At 43.1% G+C, this 19,873-nt stretch overlaps 1 protein-coding gene across 6 annotated transcripts in view; it reads left to right on the forward strand.

Moving 5' to 3' along the window:
* FAM162B (family with sequence similarity 162 member B) overlaps positions 1–19,873 on the forward strand; it is a 304,725-nt gene that overhangs the window by 122,600 nt on the left and 162,252 nt on the right. The gene's annotated exons all lie outside the window — the stretch shown is intronic.

Consider the following 19,873-nt stretch of genomic DNA (forward strand, 5'->3'; position numbering starts at 1 on the left):
CAGTCTTCCATACATCCACTCATTCTTCAATATGTAAAACATATTTAAACTTTACAAAAACACACAGACACTAGATGATGTCATCAGTGATGTCGTTTGAGATGTCATCAGTGATGTCATCAGTGATGTCATTTGAGATGTCATCAGTGATGTCATCAGTGATGTCACTGACCATGTCATGAATGATGTAATATGTGACATCATCAGCAGTGGATTGCGGGTGCGCGATATATAGTTAGTGCAACTAACTATATATGGAATTTCATTGGTTTTATGTCAATAAAATGTCCAGCTAACTATATATGGTCTCTAACCTATGGTTTTTTCAGTGGATTTTCAAGGTTTTGTAAATGCAAATTCCTAACTATATATGGTCTATAACCTATGGTTTTTTCAGTGAATATATATATATATATATATATATATATATATATATATATATATATATATTACCTACTGGCGGTCACCAGTAGGTAGTTATAGTTAGGATTTTTTTCAATGTTAAATCTCAAAATTCTATTTGGAATAACTTTGGCGCCGGTTGACGAATCTGACTGAAAATTTCCTCAAAATGGCCTCGCGGCGTTCCGGTCCTTCCCTGAAAGTTTGGGGGGGATTCGTTAAGCGGGGGCCGAGATAAAAGGGGGTCCCAAAACGCGTTTTCCCCATGTTAATTTCCATAGGGCGGTCGATTTCACTTTTAGCCCGAACGGCTGAATGGATTTCAACCAAAGTTGGCACAATTGTAGGGACTGGTAGCCCGATGTGCCTTTGCTATGTCTCAAGATATGTGCTCCAGTGGATTTTGAGTAATTTAGGTTTAAAAAAATATATATATCTGTAGGCGCGCCCCGGTACCCGCTCCGGGGAGCGCCCCGGGCGCGACACGCGAGGTTCGCACGGAAATCTGATTGGCTCTTGGGTGTCTGTAAACATTCGAAACAGTCCGGAGCGGACGCCATTTTGTGTCTCTGTAGTATCGAGACACAAGAGGTGGCCAAAACAAAGGGGGAAATGACCATAAGGGGGCAGGGTAGATCCCCCCTGACACCCTAGGTTTGATGAGGGGGCTTAAAAAGGGCCCCGCGGGGCAAAAAAATATTTATTTTTGTTTGGCGCGGGGGGCCTGCCCGGTACGCGCACCGGGGAGCGGACCGGGGAGCGTACCATGAGGAAAAATGAATGATAGAGTTTTTTTTAAATGTTGCCTTTTTTTTAAAATTGGAGGTAGTTCTAAAAAGAACTGTTTTTTTCTTCTTTTTGTTGTTTTATATTTTTTATATTGTTTTTTGAACATTTTGTACTTTTTTTGTATTTTCTGAACAGTTTTAGATTTTTTTTGTATTTTTCATGGGGAAAAACGAAAAAACAGGGAATTGAAAATGGCTCAACTGGAGCAAAAAACTAAAAGAAAAGAAAAAATTAGGGTTGATTGGGGCATTTATGGTTGTCCCCAGCAAGGAAGATGAGCTTTACGCTCTGTTCTCCGTAGGAGATGGTCTTCCCACAAAATTTACAGATAATTCTGAAATCTGCAAATCGGGGCTGAATGCACAGCATCGTCTCACTTTCCTCTGGTGCAGAGGCAGTGGGTTGTTTCCTTTTTGAGCTGGTTCTTGTTGATCGGGGAGGGTTACTGGCCAGTTCCCTCATTTCTGCAGCAGAATAGTTTATAGGATGTTTGCGCTGCATGTGGCGTATCATTGTGTAGTTCCCAAATGAATATTTTTTATTTGGGTTTCCCCTGGAAAGTTCCATGCCACAAATTTTGCAACTGACCTTGGGTGCATTTACTTTTTTTTTCCCCTCTGGGAGAGTAAAAAACTCCCAAATAATGGGTGGTCTTGGCTGGTATGGGGTATTGTGTTCTTCCAGCCATCTTGAAGTCCCCTCCTCCTCCTCCTCCTCTTCCTCTTCTTGAAGACCACCAATGATATCTTGAGGAGGTCCTTTTGGTGGTTGTGGTGGTGGTGGTGGTGCAGATGCACCAGCTGCTGCTACTACTGGAGCCATTATTTTGAGCAAAAAAGTAGAGAGAGCTACAAACAGGTCTTCCTAAGTCAAAGGACAAAGTCAGAATAAGGAAAAAAGGTGGGGTCTTTCATCCTTTTGAAAAAAAAATGTATTGAACCAATGAAAAGTGTTATTTTCAGGTCACATGACCAGGGGCTTCATCATTATGAAACCAAAACTGTTATGAACCAATGAAAATTGTTATTTTCAGGTCACATGACCCGACGCGCTTACGCTACGCGCCCCGGGTCGCGTAGCGTAAGCACGTCGGATGTTTACGTTGCGCGATCGTATTCGCTCGAGTGCTTCCGGGTGCGCTTACGCTGTGCGTATCACGCGGACGCGGCTACGCGATACGCCACGATCATGTTTTCGTTTGCGATATTGGCGCTTACGGGACGCTCCCCGGAGCGCGCCCCGGGGCGCTTTATAAAAGTACGCTTTTCGGGGCGCTCCCCGGGGCGCGCACCAGGAGCGCTCCAAAGCAAAAAAAAAGAAAAAAAATAAAAATAAAAATTGGGAAAAATTGTAGGGACTGGTAGCCCTATTCTTAAGTGTTTTTTATGAAAATTAACGTTGAATGTAGCCCAATGTAGCCCAAAGATGGCCACCAGAGACAAAAAAATATATATATAGCCCAAATATCAGCCAGATGTAGCCCAACTGTAGCCCAATGACAGAATGTACCAGAGTGTTCTAAACAACTAGAGCGCTAACAGTCTTACTTATAAAGTGAGACTTATAGTTAGGAATTAGCATTAAAAAAACCTATGAAATTCACTGAAAAAACCATAGGTTTCAGACCAGTTATAGTTAGGAATTAGCATTTAAAAAACCTATGAAATTCACTGAAAAAACCATAGGTTTCACACCAGTTATAGTTAGCTGGAAATTTTACTGACATAAAACCATTGAAATTCCACGTTATAGTTATGTAATGCACTGCTGATGACGTCACATATTACATCACTCATGACATGGTCAGTGACATCACTCATGACATCACTGATGACATCATCCTTATGACAGAGTGACAGACCTCCTTTCACTGTAATTTAACCCATGAAACACATATTGAAAAATATAAATTAAAATTGTTTTAAAAATGGAGATACCCATACCAGTTACAACAACCAATTCAATAATTCCACCATCTATATACACATTCACTCATTCACCAACAGTTCTTTATAGTCACTCATACATATATTCACTCATCATATGTAGTGATACACCTATACATCCTGTTACACACCGACAGTCATCCAAAAGTTACTCACACACATACTCACACATGCAAATAAACTATTGAACATCCATTTATTTGCATATACAGCTACACACACACTACCACCTTACTTCTATGGAAACTTACACATACTTACTCTCTTAAACAATCACTTATAGAAACACATACTTATTTAAACAAGAACTCTTTCAATCTCTCACTCTCACATATACTCACTCATATACATCAATACTCACATATACTAGATTAAAACATATGTAGTTACTGATAAAGACACTAATGAGACAGTCATTAACTCACTAACACACACATATACACACTCATCCACCCATACAGTCCTGCACATATGCCGTCTTCAAAACACATACAAACAGTGAGTCAGTCATTGATGCATCTATGTGCTAAGTAACACTCCCACCAAACCATACAGACACTCATACTGATACAAAAAAAAACATCTAATAACCCATATACACACACATGTAGCTACTCACCAACCCATGCAGTCATTTATACACAAAGTGAAACACTGCTACATATATTTAAATATTTAAACATTACTCGTTAATATATGTATTCACTAAGATACACTTAATAAGCCAGTTTAAAAAAACATCCATTTACACACTTATTTAAACATTTATTCTTCCATCGACCTTTACATATACATATATAAAACATATTTATTTTTCAGAAAGGCACACATTCACTGGATGGTGTCATCAGTGATGTCATGAGTGATGTCACTGACCATGTCATGAGTGATGTAATATGTGACGTCATCAGCAGTGCATTACACGCGCAAGTTATAGTGAGTCCAACTAACTATAACGTGGAATTTCAATGGTTTTATGTCAGTAAAATTTCCAGCTAACTATAACTGATGTGAAACCTATGGTTTTTTTAGTGAACTTAATAGGTTTTTTAAATGCTAATTCCTAACTATAACTGGTGTGAAACCTATGTTTTTTTCAGTGAATATATATAAATGTGTGTGTGTGTGTGTGTGTATGTGAAGTAAAAGGTAAGCCGTCCTGCACTTCCCAGCAGGCGAACAGAGACGACGCGAAGCCCAAAGTTCAGCCACAGTACTTTATTTGTTACAGAGCTCACAAATCTGACGCGTTTTGGGCGGATGCCCTTGATCACAGACAGCCAGATCTCGGCCCGCCATTTTTTAAAATATGCGTTGGTATGCACCAAGTGATATAATGAACATAAACAAGATACTATGCATGGGCTTACTGTGTTGGTTGTTGGTTAGTCTTTTTTCTAACTAGTCATAGATTGTTTGTAAATCCTGCTAACTATAGCAGGAAAAAACATAATAAACATCCAAGAACGACCCTCATTAAAATGCATGAATGCAGAACTTCATATGATACATAATCTCAAGCATAGGGATATATGATCATCTTCAATTCATGTATAAATACACGGACTGTGGGAAATGGACAAATGTATGACTGGCAACCATTAGTTTTTCCTATTTTATGTATTTGTGGGCCAATATACTGCTTTGCGCTGTGCAAAAAACTGCAAATAAATATAAACGATATTAAGCAAAGCAATATGTGCAATATCACGCAATTCCTATTATAATGTGCAAAATATCATCGTTAAAAAACTAATGTGCAAATCGAGCAAGTTCTGTAAACATATATACTTTCATGTGCAAATTGCGCAAACGTTTGTAGCAGCAATAACCTCTGTACAAATATCGCCTCAAATACAAAATATGTACGCCATAAAACAGAGAGACCTGTGCAAAATTATGCAAATCTAAATATCGATATGTCAAAATACAACATGAATCTAATATGCAAATTTGAGGAAAATAATCTAAAAACGTGTAAAGATTTGTTAAAATTTACGCGAAATTTAAAAGCAATATAAGATCTATATATCTATTGCTGCACCTGGTTATACAATTGTGCAATTTCCCCAAAAAATTTCCTGTGACTGGGAAGTTCTTTTTAAACATACTGATGATTGTCATTCATCGATTGACTACATGTTTAATAAAAACCAAACAGCCTCTTAAATGTGCAAATATCCTTTGTGAATAAATAAATGCCCCATAAAGAAAATTGTTGATTAAATACATTTTTTAATGTATTTAAATTTGCTAAAAAAACTACGCTGCTACAGGGAGGCAGCCAAATTGAATCTATGTACAAAGTGAAAAAATTCATACTGAATTCTAAAAACCAGCCAATATATAATTACACATCGTGTAATCATAAAAAATGGTATAAATCCTCTGTTGTATTTAACCCTTTTGGGAATTTGCTGTCCAGTTTTAAAATAGTTTTAGATTCCAGTTGTCTGAGCATCTTATCTCTGTCCCCACCTCTGCGTGGTTTGGGAATCGCTGCTAACACAAAATAACTGAGACACTGTAAATTATTCTTGTGTACTAACTTGACGTGCCTTGCGACTGGATACGTGCTGTTGTTGTTAACGATTGCTTGTAGATGCTGGCATATTCTAACATGCACCTGCAGCTTGGTGCTGCCCACATATCTCAAACCGCAGGTGAATGTCAAAACATAGACAGCATATTCAGTTTTACAATTGTAATTCCCTTGATATTTACCATTTCCGGGCTGAATGGTGTGGCATATTTTGTGGTATTGGTTCCAAACCTGCAAGCCCTGCAGCTGGAACATTTTACAACCCCGGCCGGGGTTGTTACCACATTTGATCTTTACTGAGTTCACAAAAACATTTGGTAATCTGTGATCTCATTGAGGGTCCTTTCCTATTAGTAATGGTGGGGGTGGGGGCCTTGGCGCCAAAACACCATCAGTAAGTAATATGGGCCAGCTTTGTGTTAAAATAGCTCTGATTTTCCTCTCCTGATGATTATGGGTAGTTATAAACCTAGGGGAGGGTTCATTGTCTTTGCCCCTGGAATCAGTATTTTGTACCTCATTATTGTTTAATAGGGACTTCCTGGGCTTGGCATTCATTTTGATAACTGCTTGTTTGAAGACGCTATCCCTATACCCTCTCTGTTGGAACCATTTGAAGGCTTCAGTGGTACATATGGCTAAATCTTCATCCGTGCTGCAGATATGCTTGAGTCTTAATAACTCGCCAAAAGGGATAGTATTGATGATATGTTTGGGATAGGCACTGCTAGCATGTAGTATGGAATTGCCAGCAATGCATTTCTTGTGAAGGGTGATAGCTATTTGACCGTCACAAATAAAAATGCTAAGATCTAAAAAGTCTACCTGTTGTTTGTTGATGGTACAGGTGAATTTAAGATTCTCATGATTCTCATTAATCCTATTTACAAATTCAATAGCACTTTTTTTATATATATGTGTGTGTGTGTGCGCACATGTGTGTATGTATACGCACACATATATATATATGTGTGTGTGTTTGTGGTATGGATGTGTATATTTATCTATAGCATTAAATATTAGCGGAATATATTTAATTATATATTAACATATTTAACATTTACTACTAAACTATTATTTTTGGTATAATATTAGTATCAACAATAGGTTTTTCCCAATATTTTTGTACTTAGCATATAAGTATAGGATCACAATATGTGGTAAACAATATTTTTGGCACAACTTACTTCTGTGTACGATATTGTTTACCACAATATTATGTATGTTATTCCACTCCCTGCACCTTTAACTCACTCAGGTTCCTGCTTTCTCCCTTTGTGAGTGTTTTGCCATCTTTCTATTCCTCCTTCTTTCCACTTGGGTAATTGCCACTCTCTTGTGCTGGTCACTAAAAATAAGTGTCTGCAGCCCGACTGGCCACCACAAGCTCAAATTAAGCACTGAAGAAGGTTAAGCACAGGTTAATTTAGAAGCATTTGTGGTTCACCCTGACAAGGATTGCGGTTGTGGTTTCAGTAGGGAGTCCACTCCCTCAACCAATGACCCAGCTTCTTACAATACATCACGTGACATTCCAGGTCTACAATCTCTTTTTCATACCATCCACTTTCTGTAGCTAGGTAACCACAGTGATGTACCACTTTTTGCGGCACATTTGTGGTGCAAAAATGTGTTGGCAGGAAATCTAAATATTGTAAAATGGGTGCAGCAGGGACGATGATGGCAGTGGCTCTGCTGCTCCATTCACTTACTGACCTGCACGTTTATTTGTAAATGAGGTCCTATGTATTTTCCAAGAAAGAAAATGTAAAGAACAACTTACTAAAATGGCTGGCCTTCTTTTATCATGTCTTCTTCTTCCAAGATAATATGTCATCAGAGAACGTATAACTACTAACACTTCCAGCTGCAAATACAGACATGATATCCTGCAAATGTGAGATTTTCAGCAATATTGTAAATCTGTTGAATGCGGAAAAAGGTAAGGGAAAGAAGACACTACATTAAATATTACCTGCATTTTTCATTGAGCAACCATACAAATGTTTGGTTATGCACTAAATCCAACATAAACTTCCTTGCTTCTGCTAAAATTTCAAAACATAAAAATCAATAGCAAGGCTCTCAGAGAAATGATAGAAACTGACAGTTTTTAGACCACCACTGAAGAAGATAACAGATTGCCCCTCAATCTAAAATCCTTACGATTCACAACATGGCGGTTATCGATTAATTTGGGTGTAACGATGTTAAAAAAAAACTCTGGCTAATAGCCTGTCATTATTTATAATTACAATTGAGCACTTACAGGCAGGTGCAGATTGCACACTCACAAATATCCCACTGGACTTGTTTCTCAAGTTGGTCAGTGTGCAAAATTCCCCTAGTTATAGCGCAATGCGTAATAATACACAAATTGTGCATGATATTCCTAATTCAGAATATGCTGTCACTGCATGTGAGCTATTTTCTTTAACAGCTTGCATAATTATTGAAGAGTTACTAATCGTGTGAAAACACCCGCCTATGCACTAAACAAAATCCCGTTTTGGGTGAAAACAGGATTTTTTTGTGCCTGATCGTGATCTGAGTTCACTTGTCATGAGCTCATGCAGCAACAGCCCCGGTGCAATTTCCCCACAATATGTTAGACAATGTCTAATGAGATCAGGGACTATTATAGGGTATTCAATGAGATCAAAGCAGTGCTTAATTTGTAAAAAATACAAATAAAACCATAAGTGCCAGGACCCAAGGTATTTCATGGGAGGTCACTGCAGCTTACATACCTTCCCAGTGCTGCCAATGCCAGTGCCACTATTACCTAATAGCCATCACACTCCAATAAATGTGAGAGAATGGATTATTCCATGCCACCAAAATGTAAGAGCGGCCTGGACAAGGTATTGCTATTTTAATTATAATGTATATTTAATTTTTAAACTACCTGCTTAAGTGCTCTGCTTAAAACAGACAGACAGCACCACTATGCGGCAGACAATTAGAAACAAGTGCTGATGCTGAGTACTGGGACACACCTGCACAAAATAAGCACTGGATCAAAGGCCATTAGCACAAGAACAATTAGCTCATTGATGTTCCGACCCAATACATGATCCTTTTGGATATAGGTTGTTCTATACCTTTTACTGTTTCACTATTTGCACACATTGTGAGAAGTTGGCTTGGTATTTGCTGTTCACTAATTAAAGTGGTCACCTTGCATCAGTCCAAACAACCCTTATTGATGATTAGGTCAAAGACAACCTTTAAAGAAATCTATCCTAGTGGTAGCTGTTTAGAGCAGCCTTCAGGCTAAGTCTCGCAGGAATGTAAAGCAGCTTGTTTTACCAGATTAGAACCTCCTGAATAACCACATGAAAGGAGAAACATACAAGAGATATAAAATTTGTATGTATTTATTACTAAACACTCTCTACTAACCTCTTTATGAGATTAGATCACAAAGCACACAATATTAAATCACTAGCACAACAGTAAATAGCAAAATACACTGTGGACTCCAGGGGGAGACCAAACCATATACTAAGAAAGTGATATAACAACCATGTCTTAACTAGATACAGTGCCTAGAGCATGTAGAATTGCTGGGACCCCAAGGAACCACCCAAAGTGAGTACCAGAGTACCCGTGTAACCTATCCCAGGGGATCCGGGTGCATAGGTGTCAAGTGATGTCAGAAACCTTGGTTGTTTTCAATAGTGTGGCTCAAAGAAGTGCTGCTGCCGGGAAGATGAAGAGTGTCCGGCAGAATCCAAGCCTGGATACGAGTTGAGAAGAACCTGAAAGCAAAGGGGGCAGAGTCTGGGTCACTTTAGAGTGACCAGGGGCTTCGTAGATGAATGCCCACCGATGTTGGGTGCTTCAGGTGAAATGATGTGGAACTTGACTCTGCAGCCACGGGAACCACGAGATGTTGACGACAACCAAAGTCCGGAGATGAGCTGTCCCACAAAGGATGTTGAGTGCTGAGTGGTAAGTGTCCAACCACCAACAACCCTTGGCAAATGCAACCCACGCGGGCAGAGGAAACCAGTCCCGGTGTGGACCAGCAAGGTCCAGAAGACTCTCTAAGCTATGGGGAGTCAGGCCACATCTGGAGCAACCAGGCAAGCCCAAGAGAAATCAAAGTTACCTTCACAGGGACCTACAGGCAAACAGACCATGGATTGCAAAGGGACCTCAAGCTGAATAACAAAATACCAGCCCACAGAACACTTGTGGAGTGTAGGCCAGAAATCTTTAGTGCAATTACTGCTCAGAGTCGAGACTACAGGTGGCCCAAAGCACAGCCTCAGGGATTTCCAAAAATCATATGCTGCTGCAAAAGTACACGGTGCACAGGGGTTTGGGTTGCACGGTCCCCACAAGGGATACAGGTCTCAGAAATGCTGAGAGGGCAGATTGACCCTACGGGACACTCAGGAACCCACCTCCTGTGTTGCAGAAATCTTCAGAGTCCTCAGGAGCTTTGGAGATGCACACGGGTCAGATGCATAAAAGGTGCCTGCAGCGCAGGGGAGTAACTCCTTTGCTTAAAGGGAGATTCTTCAGTCATCCAGCATAGTGTAGATCATCGAAGTACTTGGTTTCTGCTTGCAGAGTTTAGTCCACGTAAAATCTAAAGTCCTGTAGTCAGGGTTCCTACTTTATACCCAGGAAGGGGTGGGACAAACTCTGGGGATCCACCTATGGGAGGGTCAGGACAGAGAGGTGGTTACACCCATGTCTTTCATCCAGTTTTGTACCAGAGCAGCAGATAATGGTTTCTGCAACCGATTTGAACTGGACTATGCACAGGGGCTCCAAATGTTCCCCTAGTGCAGACTGTCAGGCAATCTCAGAGTGCTTCCACCCAGCCCCAATACACTTAATCCAGTCTGGGAGGTGGTCACACCTCCCTGTGACAGGAAACCTATTGTCAAGCCTTCCCCTGCTCGAGCTTGGCTCAGCAGCAGGAGGGCAGACTCGTGTCTGTGGCTGGCAGCATCCATTTTATGATGCCCAGGTCGAGAAAGCTGGTACCGGGTGCGTCACATATGTCCCTTTAGGATGGTGGAATCATACCTCCCCTGCCAGTTACTGGCGGGCAGGTATGACACCAAGGTGTTTGACACCAAACGCAACATGTTTACAAGCAGCCGTTTTAAAGTTAGCATTTACCGCAAGGTTATAATGCACTTAAATATATATGGTTGACTGCATCACAAACAACCTCAGAAAATAGGTTCCGAAGGCTGCAGAGGGGCTCCGCTCATGCATGGGCACCCTCTCACATAAAACCCGGCACTCTGCCTTCAAGATCGATAAGGCCTGTCATAGGGGTGACTGATAGGTTTATATGTGCTGTGATTTTGGATAGATATAGTGAACCTATATCTAAGTAAGGGGTGTATGCACCACCTTACACAGGCTGCAGTAGCAGACCTGTGGTGTCAGTTTGAATGGTCTCTCAGGGGTGGCACAATACATGCTGCAGCCCCCGGGAGGCCTCTGGGCTACCTATGCCCTGGGTACAGCACATACCATATACTAGGGACTGATAAGGGTACCCCAGAATCCAATCTGGAGTGTACCTAAAGTACATGCAATCAATTTAGAGGAGAAAGCAGCTTTAATGGGGTCCTGGATAGCAGCATCCCAGTCGAAAACAGTGAAACATCAGCAAAAAGTGGGGGTAACTATAAGAAGCAGATCCTACTCTCCTACAAACGTAACTTCCAGACAGCGGCAGCAGCACACATCCCAGCCTTATAGCACACACCACTATTACTAGTTCGTACAGCGCAACAAGAGGAGGAAGGCAAAGGCTGTGAGATCCGCAAATCATTGAAAATAGAGGGACAATAATGGTTATGTTACATGAATCACATCACTGACCGCTATATAGTATCAATGTCCCACCATAACAGGAGTACAAACAACACGATCACTGCAGGTGGCGAGGAGGACACTGAACCTAAGATAACATTTGTGGGCCCCAATAGCTCTCTGAAGAAGTGCCTGGTAGCCCTACAAATATGCACCTAAAAATCTTATCACAAATGCAAATAGCAATTATTATATCACAGAATCACCTTCTAAAATGACCAAAAATGTCGAGTGAAATAGAGTTGCATTGTACTGTTACTAAAGTGTTTTTTCAAAAACACTGCACCCAAATAACATTATTCACTTCCCATTCCTTCCATCAATTGTGTGTCTTCTACTTCCTCGCCCTAAGTGCGCCGGGTATAGCCGGACGTGGGTCCAGTGCTCTACATGCCACTGGAGTCAAGCTATCCTGGCTGATGAGGGGTGAAACACCAAAACCAGACCTAGGATGCTTGTTTCCAGTCCAGGTAGGACCTGGCCTGGCAGTTCGGGTTGGACTGTTCCCATTGGGCGCAGGGTCAAGACTGATTTGCATATGGTTGGGCCCAAACTGGAATAGCATGGGGAGTAAAAAAAAACGATGGATACAGACCAAGGTCTCTGTACTGGGGTAAATGTATGATATTATTCTGCATTCTGTCCATCAATTGTTCTTTTTTATTTGTACTGCAGCAGATTTTGCATTTATTTCTAGTCTCATAATACAAGAACGAGTAGGTTGATCAGGCGGAAAGTAAGTTCAATTGTATTTACTTTTGAAACAAACAAAGGGGCATATTACTAACAACTAGCGATATTTATCGCTAAATGGGTTTAGCGAGTTTTTTTTAATCGCCAAGCATCGCCGGATATTATCGCAGAGATAACGTGCTATTAGCAATGTTTATCTCTAAAGCGATAAAATATCCGGCGATAGCGGCAAAATGCGTGAATACCGCTGAGAATACAGCGATATTCACGCATTAACGCCAATAGAGTCTTAGCCATAATATCCACCTCCCATTGGATAGAATGGCTAAGAACTGGTCTGAGCTGGCGTTCGCTTTTGGAGATATTCGGGCTTAGCGCAAATATTTCCATCGCTACGCCCTTCGGGCCCCAAACCGCTCGCTATCACCTACAAGCTGTCGGTAACTGCTGTTAGCGACAGGCTTGCTAATAGGGCGATAGAATTATCCCCACTTAGCGGCCTAAAACGGCCGCTAAAGCGGCGATAATCTCTTATCGCCCTCCTTGATAATATGCCCCAAAGTTACTGCCAAAAATATGGACTTAAGTGGCCTCAATAATGACTTAGATGAGGCCATCAGTTTTGACTATGTCATCTACAAGAGGCAATACCAGTGCTTGGATTGGGATCGGGAGTTCTCCACAGGAGGCAACAGCTTGCTTTTCCTTAAAATATTAAGTAACATATCATTTTAGCCATGTGATTTTGTAGATTAATGTGAAAAACGATATTGACGCCTGCTGGTACTGTGGTGTGTGAAACCCCTAGTCCAATTAGCTGCTCTACACAATATTGTATTTTAGTGGGTAGATTCTTGAATTATGAGCAGGTAAGAAGTCAATTTCTCATTTTTTTTATTTCAAAGAGAAGGAGCCTGTCATTGATCAACTTTATAAATACATAATTGCTCCAGAAAGTCAGCTAGAATGAATGCTCCCAAGAAATCTGGAGTCACCAGCCCGATGAATGTCTGTGTCTCCACCCATTATCGCAATCTGGACAATTTGACGTGGCGAGTTATAACGTTGAACCCTAAATCACCCTACAGGCAAAGAGTAAAGCAGGAATCTGGAAGACCTGATTTGTACAAACTGGCATCGAGCGTACAGGAATGTACAGGAGCAGCTCATCACAGGGATTGACACCCTTGTGCAGATTTCTTTTAGCAGTGTTGCATTCATTACAGTATCATACTACTATTTATTAGAATCAGAAGCCCGGCATTGCCTTCATCTGTGATCTGAAGTCCTACATGCAGAGTGGGTCTCTAAGTGCCTGCATTTTAGTCTAGAACGTGATGTATGAGCAAAGAAATTTAATTTATAATCTTTAATTTAGTTGAGGATAGTTTTTCAATGATGTTAGAAATGAAATAAGGCGAAATATTGGTCAGTGGTTTGCAGAAATCCCAAGTCCAGATTAGCTTTTTTTCTTTTTTTTAGAACTGAGAGATTGGTGGAATGTATGGATGTTTTAGAATACGCCCTATAAAGTGGAAATGGTTGCAATGTTCAGGTGAGGTCAGCTGAGCTACTTTGCATTCTTTTAATGGTAAAGCATTGTCATCAAAGGAAGAAAGCTGCATACATTCAAGGTGTTGGTTGTTAATGTGAGGCCAACTTTTAAAAATTCTGACTACCCCAGAGTCTGCCTTTTTAAAATGACAGTGTTCAGTTGAGAATATTTTTTTAAGATACCGTTTGATTGAATTAAACTTTTCCACTAAGAACTAGATCATCCTGGTAACTGGCTTGAAGAGAGGTAAAGCAACAGCTGCCAAATAATAGACGAATTGCTTCATCAAGGCAAATAACTATTTTTTTGTGTGGCACATTTTAAGTATGTGTCTTGAGGCAGTTTGCTTATAGTCTTAAGAAGGGCCTAATTATTTTCGACAGACAGATCTTTGATGACACAGAACAATGGCGCCCTAAGCGTTGTTCCATTGCTTTCTATTTCCTGACGGTTCTCTTGCTTTCCTTTCTGTCTACTATAGGGCATGGGTTCAGTTGCTCGGGCCTTTTTCCTCCCTATGTTTTCCAGAGTAGTAAGGAGTGGTAAGCAGTTTGGTTAGCTTCAGAGCAGTGATGAGACCTGAGTTATTGTGGTAAAAAAAGAGTGTAAACAATGAATGAATAAATGAATGAAGAGAGACTTGTATGGTGGTCATACGGCAGGGGAGAGGTTTGCAAACTCAATATATCCGTCCAGTGTTTATTAATCTGTGCATTTTGGCATTTGTAGTAGTAAACCGTATTGTATGTTCTTGGCTTACACTTGCATGGGGATATTCTTAAGTCTTTTTAAAAAGAATAGAACATTGCCACTTATTAAACAATGAAAAATAGCAAGTAGCCTAAAGCAAAGTTGCCTATGTCTATTTCCACATAGAGATGTACCTCGGGTTCTAATAAAAATAAGACATTATGGAATGTATTTACATGCCCCTTGAGCCGCTGTGCGTCACTTATAATATGGGAAAAAGTGACATACCGGAGGCGTAAAGGGCTTGTTAAAAAGCCCTTTAGGAGATGTTCATTACGTAATTGCAACCCCCACAGTTGGTTTCACATTGCAATAAAGCTATGGTATGATGAGTATTGGTTTTTCCTGTTATTTTGCATTTTTTAGTTTTAGAACTTGCCTATGAGAAATCATTATCCCCCTGAGGGCCTCAACGTGGGGGAAGTTTGCCAAATAACCAGCATACAATTCATGCTGTAGCGACACCTGCACAGTAGTTTAAAAGGCGATTGGCATTTTTACTAAACAAAAGCATTCTTTGAGTTTAAATACCAGTACACGTGAACTAAAATAGGTTCAGTAGCGTAACAATAGCCCACGCAGTGCGGGGGAGGGGGGCACTCCTAGCTTCAGGGGGGCCCATCCGGCACTGTACACGGGCAGTTGCTGAGCTCCGGACAGGCACGCAATGCCCATTGGGCTGCAAGGTTTTCAGCCCCCTATTGTATGTGGCAGCACGGACTGAGACAGCTTCCCAGGCACAGACACAGCCGCACCTTAGTGCTTCACAGGTCTTTAAAAGACCATTTACTTGCTAAAGAGGCTTTGTTGTTTTTCACCCCTTCTTAGAACCCCTGCATCTCCGCTCTGACTATTGCTGGAAGAATTAGCCCCCCTCCCCAAAATTTTTATTAGCCCCCCCTGAATTGTGGCTCTAGTTGCGCCTCTGGCTCCCGACTGGGTCCGGAGAGCAGGAGCCCCCCCTTAACTTTCGTTCTGTCACTAATTAGATTCCAATGCATTTCCAAGGTTTTACCATAAATCAGTGGGGGGGGGGGGGGGGGAGAAAGGATTTGCGATTCATTCAGCTTCCCTATCATAATACTCAAAATCAATTGGAGAACGAATCACTCGACCTGAGTAACCAGGGCTAGCAACTTGTGAATTATTATGTTTGTGTGTGTTACGCCACTAAGACGGCGAATAAGGAAAAGATTTTCAATTTTCTAGTTACTTATATAGATATCACATTGCATCATGTTTATTAAACACAAAAAAATACTTAAGTAAAGCGTACCATTATCACATTGTGAAACAATTCAGAGATAACATGACAGTAACATGTAATCCCTGTTTCTCCATCCCTACCTTATTTATTTTTTATAGAAATAATTTACTCTCCACTCTGAATGGAACCAGTATAGTTCCTAACAGGTACTTGTACAATAAGCAAAAGAGACCTACACTCTTTCCCTTAAGGTCCTGACAAAAGCCCCACCGACCATCCAGGTGCGCATAGAGCTGAAACATGTCGACCTACTCACTGGACGCTACTATTGCGTAGGACTAGTAACCCGTCCATACACGCAATACACTGTTTTTATTAGTACTTGATTCCTGACCTATTAAATTTTTTTGTCAAGGTAATACAAGCTTTTTAAAAACACTTCAACTCACCTGAGCACTTTTCACTATATTTCTAATCACTACTGTTATAACCAGTGGTGTTCCTCCTGGTGGAGGTAAGCGAACTACAAAAAGGGAGCCCGATGATGACGCTTACACGTTTTTAGACTTGGCGGAGAACCAAGATATACCGCCCCACGACCTTACTAAACATGATTGAGGGCTTCCCATTACAAAGTTGCTAGCCCTGGTTACTCATGTTGAGTGATTCATTCTCCAATTGATTTTGAGTTTCCAAGGCTTTATTCACACCTGCAGTCAGGGCCGTTTTTAGTGCAGTTGGTGCCTGGTGCAACAATCATTTTTGGTGCCCCTCTCCTCTGATTCCCTCACTACCACCCAGCAAAAGTGCCCCAAGTCTCTTCATAGCCCCTCTCTCATAAACATTTAATTTGTCTTAAAGCGCTGGTAAAGGCCAGCTTTACTAATCTACTCAGCTATCCATATGAAATACAGATCTGTTCTTTGCAGCAGGCATATTAACCCTCAGTGGTGATTTATGGTGAGTCAAAACTGCCAGCAAACTCTGATCTCTCTTTCCTGCTAAACACAGCGCCCCCCTAAGGTCAGCAACCAGTGCGTCCCAACCGGTCACACTGCCCTAAAGCCAGCCCTGGCAGCAGTGCTCCAATGCGGACATTACGTTTTCCATGTGCTCATGTCAGTGCTTTAAATGGGCTGGTACTCACCGGTACGGAGTACTGCCACTTGTTATTTTGCTCCCTTTGAGTACCAGAACTTTTCCTTGGCCAAGGAGAGGACCGGTATTCTTAAGGGAAAGGCAGCCAGGTCAGGCTTGATGGCAATGGGAGCTGTGCTGCTGCACAGAAAGTGCTCTGCTCAACTGCTGCCGATAAAGAGAAGGGAGAATGCTTTATTACTTACTGGTAATCTTCATTAATCCGGGTCCCGTTATCCTCGTCCCATTCATAACAAAGTGGAGATAACCATCTCCAGACAGAAAAAAAGACAAGAGGAATTCTGGGACCCTAATACTGCCCCTCCTACCGGGAGTACATAAGCAGTACTTACGCAGCATTCCGCCTGTACAACCAAGCCCTAACAGGAAGGCCGGCAGCCCGGGCAGGAGGGAGGGGCGCATGAATGAGACGAGGACAACGGGACCCGGAGTAATGAAGATTACAGGTAAGTAATAGAGCATTACCGCCAGGTCCCTTATGTCCTCGTCCCATTCATTAACAAATGGAGCATACCAAAGCAGAAAATCGGCCTTCTGAATCCACAAATGCACCCAGGAAACCACAACAAATGCAGCAACCCAAAGGAGCACCAAGAAGGAGGAAAGGGGGGACTGCAGGAAGCAATCGGACCACAACCCAGAAGAGAACAGCAGGAACCAAACACGGACCCGAGACAACCAAGAAAAAAACTGAAGGCTAGAGCCACCACAAGGAGGCCCAAAAACCAGACAAACCGGAGTTAGGGCAACCAGGGCAAAGACCCAAAGGACATGGCCAAGTGACCGGCAGTCCAGCCCAGAACCACCAGGAAGGCACACAGGACCTGGCAGCCGCAGAGACACCGAGCAGACACGACCACCCCGAAGAAGACCAAAGAAAGAAGCCAAGACCGGCCAACAGGGCACAGGCACAAACACTCAGACCAACAAGGAAGGAGGGAAGCAGAGACCAGACACAGGCCCAACCTACCAAACCAAACGACCTGGCCCCAAGAGAGGACAGAGTAGGAAGCCAACCCAACCCCGCAGAGTAGGCCTAGGAACCTGGAAAGAAACATAGGCACCACCAGGGCCACCAACCGACAACCACCATGCACCCAACCCAGAGGGAGGAGCTGCAGCAAGAGGCCAGGCCAAAAGGGATAAGAAAGGAGACAGAGACCAGAAAACATCCAGGAGGCCAAAAACCCCACAGGGAAGGGGGCCGCCAGCCGAACAAGGACATCCACCAAACCCAGACCAGCAGGGGCAGAGGATGGCAACCCAAAATATCTCAGGCCAGAGAAGCCTCCAGAAAGAACCATCAGCGGATCAAACAACAGAGATGTCAACAAAAACCAGAAACCAACAAGCCGGAACCGAACAGGCCCAGCAAGGGAGGGGACAGGGCCACCGGCCACAAACCCCAAAAACCCACAACTCCAGAGGGAGGGAAAACAAGGCAGGTGCAAGCCAATAACCAGCCCTGAACCAGGAAAAAAACAACCACCCAGGGACGGAGTGCCCCCAGGCAGGAAACAACCAGCGCAGTGTGGAAGGGGGGGGGCGAGCCAGACCAGGTAAAGGAAAACAGAGGCACAGCAGCGATGCCCGCAACACCAAGGCAAGACCCCAGCAACAGAAAAAGGGGTCAGGCGCCAGAAGAGCCCAAAATGACCGCAGGCATGACAGAGACCGCCTTGCCAAAATGATGAGTGAGGGCCACCCGAGAGGCAGCCGCCCGCAGGAGGAAAGACAATGCATGGACAGCATAGCATAGCAACATGTCAAGAAGCCATTATGGCCAGGGACTGAACCCGCAGCCACAAGACATTGCAGCACAGCAACAGGCAGGAGATGCCAGTCAGTGGCAGGCTACCAATTGCGATACCCCCAGGGCCCCCCGGACATCATTGCAGTCGGAACCAAAAAACATGCGGTGAGAACATCCAGCATGCACACACCGCAACTGCCCAAGACTGTCCCTTGAACCCTCGAACAGCCAAAGAGGCACAGGTGGCGGGAGCACATAACAGCAGAAACATAGCACCCTGCAATACCAGGCACATAATTGTGCACCAAACATATATAAGAGCTCATGTGAACACTCCCGCACTCATAGAAGTTGACCGAGAGACAGGCTCCTGCTCCGCAGTGTGAAGTCTCTCACAGCCCCGTGGCTGCCAGTTGCAACCCCAGAATTGCAGTAAGATCCCCATGTAGACTGCGGCAAGCAGAGAGCACATGCCGCCACCACCCGCTGTAGGAAATACCGAAGGCAATGTAACAGGGCATCTGGAGGCAATGGCATTTCTGTTCAACCCCGGTGAAGAGAGCAGAAGAAGAAAAGAAAAAAAAACACCAAGCGGGGCTCACCCGGGGCGGGGGCCAACACCAGCGCCAAGGCCCCCGCTTCATCAACTGCCAGCAGGAATCCTGGAGAAACGAGGAACCTCTGCAAGCGAGGCACGTCCCACCCAGCCAGGCTCGGGAAGACGCACCTGAGAACTGGAAGGCAACAGGAACACATGCCCCAGCCACAAAGGGCTGGGCAGCCAAGCAGGATTCCGGCAGGAACAGAGACTGACTCCCAGCAAGCCCGGCAAGCCAAGAGACAGTCCAGGAAACCCCAAACCCGCACAGGCAGGCTGCCGGGTGGGGGGTGAAGAGAAGCACCTCCACTCCAGCCCAGCAGGAGCAGCACCAGCACATCCAAAGTCCATTCTGTCGACAGAAAAAAAGAACAGGCAGGATGCTGAGTAAGTACTGCTTATGTACTCCTGGTGTGAGGGCAGTATTAGGGTACCACCATTCCTCTTGTCTTTTTTTCTGTCGGGAGATGGTTATCTCCACTTTGTTCATGAATGGGACGAGGACATAAGGGACCTGGGGGTGATGGAGGGAGGGGCCAGTGCACACCTCTGCTGAGCAAATCCGCAGTGGCTCATTTGCATCACTTAAGGGCTGTTTAGGGTTTTGGATGCCCTGCGGCTGTCTGT

Source organism: Lissotriton vulgaris, chromosome 6 (assembly GCF_964263255.1).
Source record: "Lissotriton vulgaris chromosome 6, aLisVul1.2, whole genome shotgun sequence".
In the NCBI taxonomy this organism is placed as follows: Eukaryota; Metazoa; Chordata; class Amphibia; order Caudata; family Salamandridae; genus Lissotriton; species Lissotriton vulgaris.